A 16,397-nucleotide genomic window follows, 5' to 3' on the forward strand; every position below is an offset into this window, starting at 1 on the left:
AATATAGGAAAAATGGTTAGATAGGGGTAGATAGAGGGCAGGATTTGGGGAGTAAATAGAAGTAATAGAAGCATTTATAGAAGGTATTTTGGGCAAATATGGGTGTATAACACCGTATATAGTTGAATAAGATGGATTTGGGGAGTAAATAGAGTTAAAAGAAACATTTATGGAACGTATATTGGGCAAATATGGGTGTATAATGATGTAGATAGTTGAATTTGATAGATTTGGGGAGTAAATAGAGAAAATAGAAGCATTAATAGAAGGTATATAGGGCAAATATGGGTGTATATTGGCATATATAGTTGAATAAGGTGGATTTGGGGAGTAAAAAGAGGTATTAGAAGCATTTATAGAAGGTATATAGGGCAAATATGGGTGTATAATGGCATATATAGTGGAATAAGATGGATTTGGGGAGTAAATAGAGGAAATAGAAGCATTTATGGAAGGTATATAGGGCAAATATGGGCGTATATATTTATAAAAGGTATAAAGGGCAAATAGGGTGTATAATGCCGATTATAGTTGAATAAGATGGATTTGGGGAGTAAATAGAGGAAATAGAAGCATTAATAGAGTTATATAGGGCAAATATGGGTGTATAATGGCGTGTATATTTAAATAAGATGGATTTGGGAGTAAAGAGAGGTAATAGAAGCATTTATACAAGGTAAATAGGGCAAATATGGGCGTATATAATTATAAAAGGTATATAGGGCAAATATGGGTGTATAATGCCGTATATAGTTGAATAAGATGGATTTGGAAAGTAAATAGAGGTAATAGAACCATTTATAGAAGGTATTAAGGGCAAATATGGGTGTATAAAGGCGTAACTAGTTGAATAAGATGGATTTGGGGAGTAAATAGAGGTAATAGAAGCATTAATTGAAGGTATATAGGGCAAATATGGGTGTATAATGGCATATATAGTGGAATAAGATGGATTTGGGTAGTAAATAGAGGAAATAGAAGCATTTATGGAAGGTATATAGGGCAAATATGGGCGTATATATTTATAAAAGGTATATAGGGCAAATATGGGTGTATAATGCCGTATATAGTTGAATAAGATGGATTTGGGGAGTAAATAGAGGTAAAAGAAACATTTATGGAAGGTATATTGGGCAAATATGGGTGTATAATGATGTATTTAGTTGAATTAGATAGATTTGGGGAGTAAATAGAGAAAATAGAAGCATTAATAGAAGGTATATAGGGCAAATATGGGTGTACAATGTCATATATAGTTGAAAAAGGTTGATTTGGGGAGTAAATAGAGGTAATAGAAGCATTAATAGTGATTTATAGGGCAAATATGAGCGTATAACGCCGTATATATTTGAATAAGATGGATTTGGGGAGTAAATAGAAGTAATAAAAGCATTTATAGAAGGTGATTAGGGCAAATATGGGTGTATAATACCGTATATAGTTGTATAAGATGGATTTAGAGAGTAAATAGAGGTAAAAGAAACATTTATGGAAGGTATATTGGGCAAATATGGGTGTATAATGATGTATATAGTTGAATTAGATAGATTTGGGGAGTAAATAGAGAAAATAGAAGCATTAATAGAAGGTATATAGGGCAAATATGGGTGTATAATGACATATATAGTTGAATAAGGTGGATTTGGGGAGTAAACAGAGGTAATAGAAGCATTTATAGAAGGTATATAGGGCAAATATGGGGGTATTATGGCATATATAGTGGAATTAGATGGATTTGGGAAGTAAATAGAGGAAATGGAAGCATTTATGGAAGGTATATATTGCAAATATGGGCGTATATATTAATAAAAGGTATATAGGGCAAATATGGGTGTATAATGCCGTTTATAGTTGATTTATGATTTATGGATTTGGGGAGTTAATAGAGGAAATAGAAGCATTAAAAGAGGTATATAGGGCAAATATGGGTGTATAATGGCGTGTATATTTGAATGAGATGGATTTGGGAGTAACGAGAGGTAATAGAAGCATTTATACAAGGTATATAGGGCAAATATGGGCGTATATAATTATAAAAGGTATATAGGGCAAATATGGGTGTATACAGGCGTTTATAGTGGAATATGATGGATTTTGGGAGTAAACAGAGGAAATAGAAGCATTTATGGAAGGTATATAGGGCAAATATGGGCGTATATATTTATAAAAGGTATATGGGGCAAATATGGGTGTATAATGCGGTTTATATTTGAATAAGATGGATTTGGGAAGTAAATAGAGGTAATAGAAGCGTTAATAGTAGTTTATAGGGCAAATATGGGTGTATAATGCCGCATATAGTTGAATAAAATTGATTTGAGGAGTAAATAGAGGTAATAGAAGCATTTATAGAATGTGTTTAGGGCAAATATGAGCGTATAATGCCGTATATAGTTGAATAAGATGGATTTGGGGAGTAAATAGAGGTAATAGAAGCATTAATAGAGGTATATAGGGCAAATATGAGCGTATAATGCGGTATATATGTGAATAAGATGGATTTGGGGAGTAAATAGAGGTAATAGAAGCATTAATAGTGGTTTATAGGGCAAATATGAGCTTATAATGTCGTATATAGTTGAAGAGGATGGTTTTGGGGTGTAAATAGAGGTAATAGAAGCATTTACAGAGTGTGTTTAGGACAAATATGAGTGTATAATGGCGTATATAGTTAAATAAGATGGATTTGGGAAGTAAATAGAGGTAATAGAAGCGTTTATAGTGGTTTATAGGGCAAATATGAGCGTATAATGCCGTATATAGTTGAATAAGATGGATTTGGGGAGTAAATAGAGGTAATAGAAGCATTAATAGAGGTATATAGGGCAAATATGAGCGTTTAATGCGGTATATATTTGAATAAGATGGATTTGGGAAGTAAATAGAGGTAATAGAAGGGGCAAATATGAGCGTATAATGCCGTACATAGTTGAATAAGATAGATTTGGGGAGTAAATAGAGGTAATAGAAACATTAATAGTGGTTTATAGGGCAAACATGGGTGTATAATGCCGTATATAGTTGATAAAGATGGATTTGGGGAGTAAATAGAGGTAATAAAAGCATTAATAGTGGTTTATAGGGCAAATATGAGCGTATAATGCCGTATATAGTTGAATAAGATGGATTTGGGGTGTAAATAGAGGTAAAAGAAGCATTAATAGTGGTTTATAAAAAAGAACCATTAATATAGGTTTATATGGCAAATATGGGTGTATAATGCCGTATATATTTGAAAAAGATAGATTTGGGAAGTAAATAGAGGTAATAGAAGGGGCAAATATGAGCGTATAATGCCGTACATAGTTGAATAAGATAGATTTGGGGAGTAAATAGAGGTAAAAGAAACATTAATAGTGGTTTATAGGGCAAATATGGGTGTATAATGCCGTATATAGTTGATAAAGATGGATTTGGGGAGTAAATAGAGGTAATAAAAGCATTAATAGTGGTTTATAGGGCAAATATGAGCGTATAATGCCGTATATAGTTGAATAAGATGGATTTGGGGTGTAAATAGAGGTAAAAGAAGCATTAATAGTGGTTTATAAAAAAGAACCATTAATATAGGTTTATATGGCAAATATGGGTGTATAATGCCGTATATATTTGAAAAAGATGGATTTGAGGAGTAAATAGAGGTAATAGAAGCATTTATAGAATGTTTTTAGGGCAAATATGAGTGTATAATTGCGTATATAGTTGAATAAGATGGATTTGGGATGTAAATAGAGGTAATAGAAGCATTAATAGTGGTTTATAGGGCAAATATGAGCGTATTATGCCGTATATAGTTGAATAAGATGGATTTAGGAAGTAAATAGAGGTAATAGAAAAATTAATAGTGGTTTATAGGGCAAATATGAGCGTATAATGCCGTACATAGTTGAATAAGATGGATTTGGGGAGTAAATAGAGGTAATAGAAGCATTAATAGATGTATTTAGGGCAAATATGAGCGTATAATGCCATATATAGTTGAATAAGATGGATTTGGGGAGTAAATAGAGGTAATAGAAGCATTAATAGTGGTTTATAGTGCAAATATGAGCGTATAATGCCGTATATATTTGAATAAGATGGATTTGGTGTGAAAATAGAAGTAATAGAAGCATTAATAGTGGCTTATAGGGCAAATATGAGCGTATAAAGCCGTATATAGCTGAATAAGATGGATTTTGGGAGTAAATAGAGGTAATAGAAGCATTTATAGTGGATATCGAGCAAATATGAGCGTATAAAGCCGTATATAGTTGAATATATGGTTTTGGGAGTAAATAGAAGTAATAATATATTAATAGTGGTTTATAGGGCAAATATGGGTGTATATTTGAATAAGATGGATTTGGGAAATAAATAGAGGTAATAGAAGCATTAACAGTCGTTTATAGGGCAAATATGAGCGTATAATGCCGTATATAGTTGAATAAGATGGTTTTGGGGAGTAAATAGAGGTAATAGATGCATTAATAGTGGTTTATAGGGCAAATATGAGCGTATAAAGCCGTATATTGTTGAATAAGATGGATTTGGGGAGTAAATAGAGGTAATAGAAGCATTAATAGTGGTTTATAGGGAAAATATGAGCGTATAAAGCCGTATATAGTTGACAAAGATGGATTTGGGGAGTAAATAGAGGTAATAGAAGCATTATCAGTGGATATAGGGCAAACATGAGCGTATAAAGCCGTATATAGTTGAATAAGATGGATTTGGGGAGTAAATAGAAGAAATAGAAGCATTATTAGTGGTTTATGGGGCAAATATGAGCGTATAAAGCCGTATATAGTTGAATAAGATGAATTTGGGAAGTAAATATAGGTAATAGAAGCATTAATAGTGGTTTTTAGGGCAAATATGAGCGAATAATGTCGTATATAGTTGAACAAGATGTATTTGGGAAGTAAATAGAGGTAATAAAAGCATTAATAGTGGTTTATAGGGCAAATATGAGCGTGTAATGCCGTATATAGTTGAATAAGATTAATTTGGGGTGTAAATAGAGGTAAAAGAACCATTAATAGTGGTTAATAGGGCAAATATGGGTGTATAATGCCGTATATAGTTGAAAAAGCTGGATTTGAGGAGTAAAAAGAGGTAATAGAAGCACTAATAGTGGTTTATAGGGCAAATATGAGCGTATAATGCCATACATAGTTGATAAAGATGGATTTGGGGAGTAAATAGAGGTAATAAAAGCATTAATAGTGGTTTATAATGCAAATATGAGCGTATAATGGATTTGGGGTGTAAATAGAGGTAAAAGAAGCTTTAATAGAATGTGTTTAGGGCAAATATGAGTGTATAATGTTGTATATATTTGAATAAGATGGATTTGGGAAGTAACTAGAGGTAATAGAAGCATTAATAGTGTTTTATAGGGCAAATATGAGCGTATTATGCCGTATATAGTTGAATAAGATGGATTTGAGGAGTAAATAGAGGTAATAAAAGCATTTATAGAATGTGTTTAGGACAAATATGAGTGTATAATGGCGTATATAGTTGAATAAGATGGATTTGGGAAGTAAATAGAGGTAATAGAAGCATTAATAGTGGTTTATAGGGCAAATATGAGCCTATTATGCCGTATATAGTTGAATAAGATGGATTTGGGAAGTAAATAGAGGTAAAAGAACCATTAATATAGGTTAATATGGCAAATATGGGTGTATAATGCCGTATATATTTGAAAAATATGGATTTGAGGAGTAAATAGAGGTAATAGAAGCATTTATAGAATGTTTTTAGGGCAAATATGAGTGTATAATGGTGTATATAGTTGAATAAGATGGATTTGGGAAGTAAATAGAGGTAATAGAAGCATTAATAGTGGTTAATAGGGCAAATCTGAGCGTATTATGCCGTATATAGTTGAATAAGATGGATTTGGGAAGTAAATAGAGGTAATAGAACCATTAATAGAGGTTTATATGGCAAATATGGGTGTGTAATGCCGAATATATTTGAAAAAGATGGATTTGAGGAGTAAATAGAGGTAATAGAAGTATTAATAGAATATGTTTAGGGCAAATATGAGTGTATAATTGCGTATATAGTTGAATAAAATGGATTTGGGAAGTAAATAGAGGTAATAGAAGCATTAATAGTGGTTTAAAGGGCAAATATGAGCGTATAATGCCGTATATAGTTGAATAAGATTAATTTGGGGTGTAAATAGAGGAAAAAGAACCATTAATAGTGGTTTATAGGGCAAATATGGGTGTATAATGCCGTATATAGTTGAAAAAGCTGGATTTGAGGAGTAAATAGAGGTAATAGAAGCATTTATAGAATGTGTTTAGGACAAATATGAGTGTATAATGGTGTATATAGTTGAATAAGATGGATTTGGGAAGTAAATAGAGGTAATAGAAGCATTAATAGAGGTTTATAGGGCAAATATGGGTGTATAATGCCGTATATATTTGAAAAAGATGACTTTGGAAAGTAAATAGAGGTAAAAGAAGCATTAATAGTGGTTTATAGGGCATATATGAGCGTACAATGCCGTACATAGTTGAATAAGATGGATTTGGGGAGTAAATAGAGGTAATAGAAGCATTAATAGTGGTTTATAGTGCAAATATGAGCGTATAATGCCGTATATAGTTGAGCAAGATGGATTTGGGGAGTAAAGAGAGGTAATAGAAGCATTAATAGTGGTTTATAGGGCATATATGAGCGTATAATGCATTAATAGTGGTTTATAGGGCAAATATGAGCGTATAATGCCGTAAATAGTTGAATAAGATGGATTTGGGGAGTAAATAGAGGTAATAGAAGCATTAATAGAGCTATATAGGGCAAATTTGAGCGTATAAAGCTGTATATAGTTGAATAAGATGGTTTTGGGCAGTAAATAGGGGTAATAGCAGCATTAATAGTGGTTAATAGGGCAAATATGAGCGTATAATGTCGTATATAGTTGAATAAGATGGATTTGGGGAGTAAATAGAGGTAATAGAAGCATTAATAGAGCTATATAGGCCAAATTTGAGCGTATAAAGCTGTATATAGTTGAATAAGATGGTTTTAGGCAGTAAATAGGGGTAATAGCATTAATAGAAGTGGTTAATAGGGCAAACATGAGTGTATAGTGGCGTATATAGTTGCATAAGATGGATTTGAGTAAAGAGAGTAATAGAAGCATTAATAGAGGTAAATAGGGCAAATATGGGTGTATAATGCCGTATATAGTTGAATAAGATGGATTTGGGGAATAAATAGAGGTAATAGAAGCATTTATAGAATGTGTTTAGGGCAAATATGAGCGTATAATGCCGTAAATAGTTGAATAAGATGGATTTGGGGAGTAAATAGAGGTAATAGAAGCATTTATAGAATGTGTTTAGGACAAATATGAGTGTATAATGGTGTATATAGTTGAATAAGATGGATTTGGGAAGTAAATAGAGGTAATAGAAGCATTAATAGAGCTATATAGGGCAAATATGAGCGTATAAAGCTATATATAGTTGAATAAGATGGTTTTGGGCAGTAAATAGGGGTAATAGCAGCATTAATAGTGGTTAATAGGGCAAATATGAGCGTATAATGTCGTATATAGTTGAATAAGATGGATTTGGGGAGTAAATAGAGGTAATAGAAGCATTAATAGAGCTATATAGGGCAAATTTGAGCGTATAAAGCTGTATATAGTTGAATAAGATGGTTTTGGGCAGTAAATAGGGGTAATAGCAGCATTAATAGTGGTTAATAGGGCAAACATGAGTGTTTAGGGCCGTATATAGTTGCATAAGATGGATTTGGGGAGTAAAGAGAGGTAATAGAAGCATTAATAGAGGTAAATAGGGCAAATATGGGTGTATAATGCCGTATATAGTTGAATAAGATGGATTTGGGGAATAAATAGAGGTAATAGAAGCATTTATAGAATGTGTTTAGGGCAAATATGAGCGTATAATGCCGTAAATAGTTGAATAAGATGGATTTGGGGAGTAAAGAGAGGTAATAGAAGCATTAATAGAGCTATATTGGGCAAAAATCAGCGTATAAAGCTGTATATAGTTGAATAAGATGGTTTTGGGCAGTAAATGGGGGTAATAGAAGCATTAATAGATGTATTTAGGGCAAATATGAGCGTATAATGCCATATATAGTTGAAAAAAATGGATTTGGGGAGTAAATAGAAGTAATAAAAGCATTTATAGAAGGTAATTAGGTGAAATATGAGCGTATAATGCCGTATATATTTGAATAAGATGGATTCGGAAAGTATTTATAGGTAATAGAAGCATTAATAGTGGTTTATAGTACAAATATGAGCGTATAATGCCGTATATAGTTGAATAAGATGGATTTGGGGAGTAAAGAGACGCAATAGAAGCATTAATAGAGGTATATAGGGCAAATATGGGTGTATAATGCCAAATATATTTGAATAAGATGGATTTGGGGAGTAAATAGAGGTAATAGAAGCATTAATATTGGTTTATAGTGAAAATATTGGTGTATAATGCCGTATATAGTTGAATAAAATGGATTTGGGGAGTAAAGAGAGGTAATAGAAGCATTAATAGTGGTTTATAGGGCAAATATGAGCGTATAATGCCGTACATAGTTGAATAAGATGGATTTGGGGAGTAAATAGAGGTAATAGAAGCATTAATAGTGGTTTATAGTGCAAATATGAGCGTATAATGCCGTATATAGTTGAACAAGATGGATTTCGGGAGTAAAGAGATTTAATAGAAGCATTAATAGTGGTTTATAGGGCAAATATGAGCGTGTAATGCAATATATATTTGAATAAGATGGATTTGGTGTGAAAATAGAGGTAATAGAAGCATTAATAGTGGTTTATAGGGCAAATTTGAGCGTATAATGCATTAATAGTGGTTTATAGGGCAAATATGAGCGTATAATGCCGTAAATAGTTGAATAAGATGGATTTGGGGAGTAAAGAGAGGTAATAGAAGCATTATTAGAGGTAAATAGGGCAAATATGGGTGTATAATGCCAAATATATTTGAATAAGATGGATTTGGGGAGTAAATAGATTTAATAAATGCATTTATAGTGGTTTATAGGGCAAATATGAGCGTATAAAGCCGTATATAGTTGAATAAGATGGATTTGGGGAGTAAATAGAATTAATACAAGCATTAATAGTGGTTTATAGGGCAAATATGAGCATATAAAGCCGTATATAGTTGAATAAGATGGAGTAAATAAAGGTAAAAGAAGTATTAATAGTGGTTTATAGGGCAAATATGATCGTATAATGCCGTATATAGTTGAATAAGATGGATTTAGGAAGTAAATAGAGGTAATAGAAGCATTAATAGAGCTATGTAGGGCAAATATGAGCGTATAAAGCTGTATATAGTTGAATAAGATGGTTTTGGGGAGTAAAGAGAGGTAATAGCAGCATTAATAGAGTTAAATAGGGCAAATATGGGTGTATAATGCCGTATATAGTTGAATAAGATGGATTTGGGGAGTAAATAGAGGTAATAGAAGCATTTATAGAATGTGTTTAGGGCAAATATGAGCGTATAATGCCGTATATAGTTGAATAAGATGGTTTTGGGCACTAAATGGGGGTAATAGAAGCATTAATAGATGTATTTAGGGCAAATATGAGCGTATAATGCCGTATATAGTTGAACAAGATGGGTTTCGGGAGTAAAGAGATTTAATAGAAGCATTAATAGTGGTTTATAGGGCAAATATGAGCGTATAATGCCGTATATATTTGAATAAGATGGATTTGGTGTGAAAATAGAGGTAATAGAAGCATTAATCCCACAAAAAAAACCTCTACACGAGGTAAAAGTCTAGTTGCGAAAGCAATTTCTAGCCCCAAAATTTCTGATATCCAATTTTGTGACGAACAAAATTCAGTTTAATCTAAAATTTTAAATAAAATATAAATTAATAAAAAAAAAGCGAAAGTTGGCATTGTGCACTGTGAGCAAAAGGGTGAGCTTCTTTGTACATAAAATTACTTTTTTTGCGCAGTGCCGAATGCCAATTTTCGCTTTTTTGTTTATTAATTTATATTTTTTTTAAAACAGATAAACAATTTTTAAATCATAATGAATTTTACTAAAATACTCGTCTAGCTTTACCTCATTTCGCCCCTGCTACAGCCGAGCATACTGTCGGAGACCCGTACTTACTATGAAAAAAAAAAGTTTTCATACTAAGACTTGGATTTCCTTGATCGGTGCTATGACAGCTATATGATACAGTGGTTGATTAGAACCAACTTTGGTCAGAATATATAAGTATATATATAAATATATATATAGTTTGGTTATAATAAAGTTTTTCATACTAAGACTTAATGTTGGACCGATTGGCTATATGATATAGTGGTCCGATAAAAACTTACTTCGGTCAGGATTTTTAAAACTGACTTAAATGCAAATGCTATCAATTTGGTTAAAATATCTCTCTAAACAAACAAGTTTTTCATACTAAAACCTTATTTTGACCCGATCGGTCCTATGACAGCTATATGATATAGTAGTCTGATTTGAACCAACTTTGGTCAGGATATATAAGTCTAATTTAAATGCATATTCTATTAGTTTGGTTACGATATCTCGTAAAACAAAAAAGTTTTTCATACCAAGACTTAATATTGGACCGATTGGATATATGATATAGTGGTCCGATAACAACTTACTTCGGTCAAGATTTTTAAAACTGACTTAAATGCAAATGCTATCAATTTGGTTAAAATATCTCACTAAACAAACAAGTTTTTCATACTAAAACCTTATTTTGACCCGATCGGTCCTATGACAGCTATATGATATAGTAGTCCGATTTGAACCAACTTTGGTCAGGATATATAAGTCTAATTTAAATGCATATTCTATTAGTTTGGTTACGATATCTCGTAAAAAAAAAGTTTTCATACCAAGACTTAATATTGGACCGATTGGATATATGATATAGTGGTCCGATAACAACTTACTTCGGTCAAGATTTTAAAACTGACTTAAATGCAAATGCTATCAATTTGGTTAAAATATCTCACTAAACAAACAAGTTTTCATACTAAAACCTTATTTTGCCGATCGGTCCTATGACAGCTATATGATATAGTAGTCTGATTTGAACCAACTTTGGTCAGGATATATAAGTCTAATTTAAATGCATATTCTATTAGTTTGGTTACGATATCTCGTAAAACAAAAAAGTTTTTCATACCAAGACTTAATATTGGACCGATTGGATATATGATATAGTGGTCCGATAACAACTTACTTCGGTCAAGATTTTTAAAACTGACTTAAATGCAAATGCTATCAATTTGGTTAAAATATCTCTCTAAACAAACAAGTTTTCATACTAAACCTTATTTTGACCGATCGGTCCTATGACAGCTATATGATATAGTAGTCTGATTTGAACCAACTTTGGTCAGGATATATAAGTCTAATTTAAATGCATATTCTATTAGTTTGGTTACGATATCTCGTAAAACAAAAAAGTTTTTCATACCAAGACTTAATATTGGACCGATTGGATATATGATATAGTGGTCCGATAACAACTTACTTCGGTCAAGATTTTTAAAACTGACTTAAATGCAAATGCTATCAATTTGGTTAAAATATCTCACTAAACAAACAAGTTTTTCATACTAAAACCTTATTTTGACCCGATCGGTCCTATGACAGCTATATGATATAGTAGTCCGATTTGAACTAACTTTGGTCAGGATATTTAAAACCAAGTTAAATGCATATTGTATCAGTTTGGTTGAGATATCTCATAAAACCAAAAAGTTTTTCGTACTTAAACATGATTTTCGACCGATAGAAAATGTATTTATTCATAACAGGTAATATCTTCCAAACCCTCAACCAAAATTTATGTTTCATATACCAAAAAACGCGAAATTGTACGTTTTACAACATAATAAAATTAACAGAAATCGTTAGAGGCGTTTTGTCAAAAATCGCCAAAATGTAACTTATAATTATAATATCACCTGTAAAATGTTACCTGAATACTTTAGAAAAAAAGTTTTAAGGTACGCATAAAAGCCCTCAAACATACATTTCCAATGAAATGTAGAACATATCTGTAGCTTCTATGGTTTGGAAACTGTTGGAGTTTCAATTTTAGCGGGATTTAGCGTTTTCCCGCTAAACTAGCGGGAAATTGAAAAAGTCGTAAAACAAACATTTCTAGATTTTCAAAGAGGAATGAATCCCCATCATTACATCTTAGCTTTTTTAGCGCTTTGATACAAACAGACAAACAAAGAAACTAACTTTTTATTTCATTTTGAAAAGTCCACTAAAAATTTCAAATTTATTTATCTTTTGAACCAGTTAACGGATTTGTGTCATCGAGGTATCAATCGACGCGTATTTTTTGATAAAAATTTTTAAAAAATAAATAATTTTACCAAAAAGCCCCAACGGCTCCACAAGCTGCGATCATACAAATTTTTCCCCTCCCACTTACACCCCCGTATTTCATGACCCAGGTGAATTGGAAAAAGTTTAAGTATGCCATTTTGTAAGTTAGGACTAAACCTTTCGATCAATATATAACTTGATCTGATCGGACAGTCGTAGCAAATTTTCCAACTTAGCTGTATATATAGTTAGTCGCCTTTCGCCTTCGTGCTGCTTTCGTCACTAACGCGAACTGCCGTCCGCAGTAATAAGAAGGATTTGGGGAGTAAATAAAGGTAATAGAAGCATTTAAGGAAGGTATATAGGGCAAACATAGGTGTATAATGGCGTATATAGTTGAATAAGAAGGATTTGGGGAGTAAAAAGAGGAAAAAGAAGCATATATAGAAGGTATAAAGGGCAGATAAGGCTGTAAAGTGGCGTATATAGTTAATTAAGAAGGATTTTGGAAGTAAATTGAGGTAATAGAAGCATTTATAGAAGGTATATAGGGCAAATATAGGTGTATAATGGCGTATATAGTTGAATAAGAAGGATTTGGGGAGTTAGTAGAGGTAATAGAACCATTTATAGAAGGTATAAAGGGCAGATAAGGGTAGATAATGGCGTATATAGTTGAATAAGATGTATTTGGGGAGTAAATAGAGGTAATAGACGCAGTTATAGAAGATATATATGGGAATAATGGGTGCTCAATGGCGTATATAGTTGAAAAGGAAAGATTTTGGGAGCAAACGGAGGACATAGAAGCATATATAGAAGGTATATAGGGCAGATAAGGCTGTAAAGTGGCGTATATAGTTAAATAAGAAGGATTTGGGAGTAAATAGAGGTAATAGAAGCATTTATAGAAGGTATATAGGGCAAATATAGGTGTATAATGGCGTATATAGTTGAATAGGAAGGATTTGGGGAGTAAATAGAGGTAATAGAAGCATTTATAGAAGGTATAAAGGGCAGATAAGGGTAGATAATGGCGTATATAGTTGAATAAGATGTATTTGGGGAGTAAATAGAGGTAATAGACGCAGTTATAGAAGATATATATGGGAAATATGGGTGCTCAATGGCATATATAGTTGAATAAGAAGGATTTGGGGAGTAAATAGAGGAAATAGAAGCATATATAGAAGGTATATAGGGCAGATAAGGCTGTAAAGTGGCGTATATAGTTAATTAAGAAGGATTTTGGAAGTAAATTGAGGTAATAGAAGCATTTATAGAAGGTATATAGGGCAAATATAGGTGTAAATGGCGTATATAGTTGAATAAGAAGGATTTGGGGAGTAAATAGAGGTAATAGAACCATTTATAGAAGGTATAAAGGGCATATAAGGGTAGATAATGGCGTATATAGTTGAATAAGATGTATTTGGGGAGTAAATAGAGGTAATACACTCAGTTATAGAAGGTATATATGGGAAATATGGGTGCACAATGCCGTATATAGTTGAAAAGGAAGGATTTTGGGAGCAAATAGAGGAAATAGAAGCATATATAGAAGGTATAAAGGGCAGATAAGGCTGTAAAGTGGCGTATATAGTTAATTAAGAAGGATTTTGGAAGTAAATTGAGGTAATAGAAGCATTTATAGAAGGTATATAGGGCAAATATAGGTGTATAATGGCGTATATAGTTGAATAGGAAGGATTTGGGGAGTAAATAGAGGTAATAGAAGCATTTATAGAAGGTATAAAGGGCAGATAAGGGTAGATAATGGCGTATATAGTTGAATAAGATGTATTTGGGGAGTAAATAGAGGTAATAGACGCAGTTATAGAAGATATATATGGGAAATATGGGTGCTCAATGGCGTATATAGTTGAAAAGGAAGGATTTTGGGAGCAAACAGAGGACATAGAAGCATATATAGAAGGTATATAGGGCAGATAAGGCTGTAAAGTGGCGTATATAGTTAAATAAAGGATTTCAAAGTAAATAAAGGAGTAATAGCAGCATTTAAAGAAGAAAGTATATAGAGGCAAATAGGTGTATAATGGCGTATATGGTTGAACAAGAAGGATTTAGGGAGTAAATAGAGGTAATAGAACAATTTATAAAAGGTATAAAGGGCAGATAAGGGTAGATAATGGAGTATATAGTTGAATAAGAAGGATTTGAAAGTAAATAGAATTAATAGAACAGTTATAGAAGATATATAGGGAAATATAGGTGTCAATGGCATATATAGTTGAATAAGAAGGATTTGAGTAAATAGAGGAAATAGAAGCATATATAGAAGGTATATAGGGCAGATAAGGCTGTAAATGGCGTATATAGTTAATAAGAAGGATTTTGGAAGTAAATAGAGGAGTAATAAAGCATTTATAGAAGGTATTAGGAGCAAATATAAAGTGTAAATTAGCGTATATAGTTGAATACAAGAATTTAGAGTAAATAAAATTAATAGAAGCATTTAAAGAAGATATATAGGGCAAATATAGGTGTATAATGGCATATATAGTTGAATAAGAAGGATTTGGGGAGTAAATAGAGGTAATAGAAGCATTTATAGAAGGTATAAAGGGCAGATAAGGGTGGATAATGGCGTATATAGTTGACTAAGATGGATTTGGGGAGTAGCTAGAGGTAATAGAAGAATTTATAGAAGGTATATAGGGCAAATATAGGTGTATAATGGCGTATATAGTTGAATAAGAAGGATTTGGGGAGTAAATAGAGGTAATAGAACCATTTATAGAAGGTATAAAGGGCATATAAGGGTAGATAATGGCGTATATAGTTGAATAAGATGGATTTAGGAGTAAATAGAGAAATAGACTCAGTTATAGAAGTATATATGATAATATATAGGTGTATAATGGCGTATATAGTTGAAAAGAAGGATTTTGGGAGTAAATAGAAATAGAAGCATTTATAGAAGGTATAAAGGGCAGATAAGGCTGTAAAGTGGCGTATATAGTTAATTTAGAAGGATTTTGGAAGTAAATTGAGGTAATAGAAGCATTTATAGAAGGTATATAGGGCAAATATAGGTGTATAATAATGTATATAGTTGAATAAGAACATTTAGGAGTAAATAGAGTAATAGAAGCATTTATAGAAGGTATAAAGGGCAGATAAGGGTAGATAATGGCGTATATAGTTGAATAAAGGTGTATTTGGAGGAGTAAATAGAGGTAATAGACGCAGTTGTAGAAGATATATATGGGAAATATGGGTGCACAAAGGCGTATATAGGTGCATAAGAAGGATTTGGGGAGTAAATAGAGAAATAAAGCATATATAGAAGGTATATAGAGCAGATAAGGCTGTAAAGTGGCGTATATAGTTAATTAGGAAGGATTTTGAAACAAATTGATAATAAAGCATTTATAGAAGGTATTTAGAGGCAAATATAGGTTATAAATTAGCGTATATAGTTGAATAAGAGGATTTGGGGAGTAAATAAAGTAATAGAAGCATTTAAAAGAAGGTATATAGGGCAAAATATAGATGTATAATGGCGTATATAGTTGGCAGTATATAGATTAGAAATGGAAAGATTTTAAGAAAAACGGAGGACATAGAAGCATATATAGAAGGTATATAGGGCAGATAAGGCTGTAAAGTGGCGTATATAGTTAAATAAGAAGGATTTGGGAAGTAAATAGAGGTAATAGAAGCATTTAAAGAAGGTATATAGGGCAAATATAGGTGTATAATGGCGTATATAGTTGAATAAGAAGGATTTGGGGAGTAAATAGAGGTAACAGAAGCATATATAGAAGATATAAAGGGCAGATAAGGCTGTAAATGGCGTATATAGTTAATTAGAAGGATTTTGGGAAGTAAATTAGAGTAATAGAAGCATTTATAGAAGGTATATAGGCAAATATAGGTGTATAATGGCGTATATAGTTGAATAAGAAGGATTTGGGGAGTAAATAGAGGTAATAGAAGCATTTATAGAAGGTATAAAGGGCAGATAAGGGTAGATAATGGCGTATATAGTTGAATAAGATGTATTTGGGGAGTAAATAG

At 32.1% G+C, this 16,397-nt stretch overlaps 2 long non-coding RNA genes across 9 annotated transcripts; both read left to right on the top strand.

Moving 5' to 3' along the window:
- Positions 1 to 47: 47 nt before the first annotated feature.
- LOC117788956 lies at positions 48 to 15,017 on the top strand. Of its 7 annotated transcripts, none has more exons than XR_004617816.1 (5): positions 48 to 83; positions 715 to 993; positions 1,032 to 1,265; positions 1,358 to 1,402; positions 1,589 to 1,603. It is a non-coding gene; the product is annotated as an uncharacterized LOC117788956 (long non-coding RNA). The 7 variants fall into 7 exon arrangements; XR_004617838.1 differs by having other exon boundaries at positions 715 to 900; XR_004617819.1 differs by lacking the exon at positions 48 to 83 and adding an exon at positions 338 to 362.
- LOC117789163 lies at positions 5,404 to 6,411 on the top strand. Of its 2 annotated transcripts, none has more exons than XR_004617844.1 (2): positions 5,404 to 5,444; positions 5,722 to 6,411. It is a non-coding gene; the product is annotated as an uncharacterized LOC117789163 (long non-coding RNA). The 2 variants fall into 2 exon arrangements; XR_004617843.1 differs by lacking the exon at positions 5,404 to 5,444 and adding an exon at positions 5,453 to 5,537.
- Positions 15,018 to 16,397: the final 1,380 nt, after the last annotated feature.

This window comes from Drosophila innubila, chromosome 4 (assembly GCF_004354385.1).
Source record: "Drosophila innubila isolate TH190305 chromosome 4, UK_Dinn_1.0, whole genome shotgun sequence".
Taxonomy (NCBI): domain Eukaryota; kingdom Metazoa; phylum Arthropoda; class Insecta; order Diptera; family Drosophilidae; genus Drosophila; species Drosophila innubila.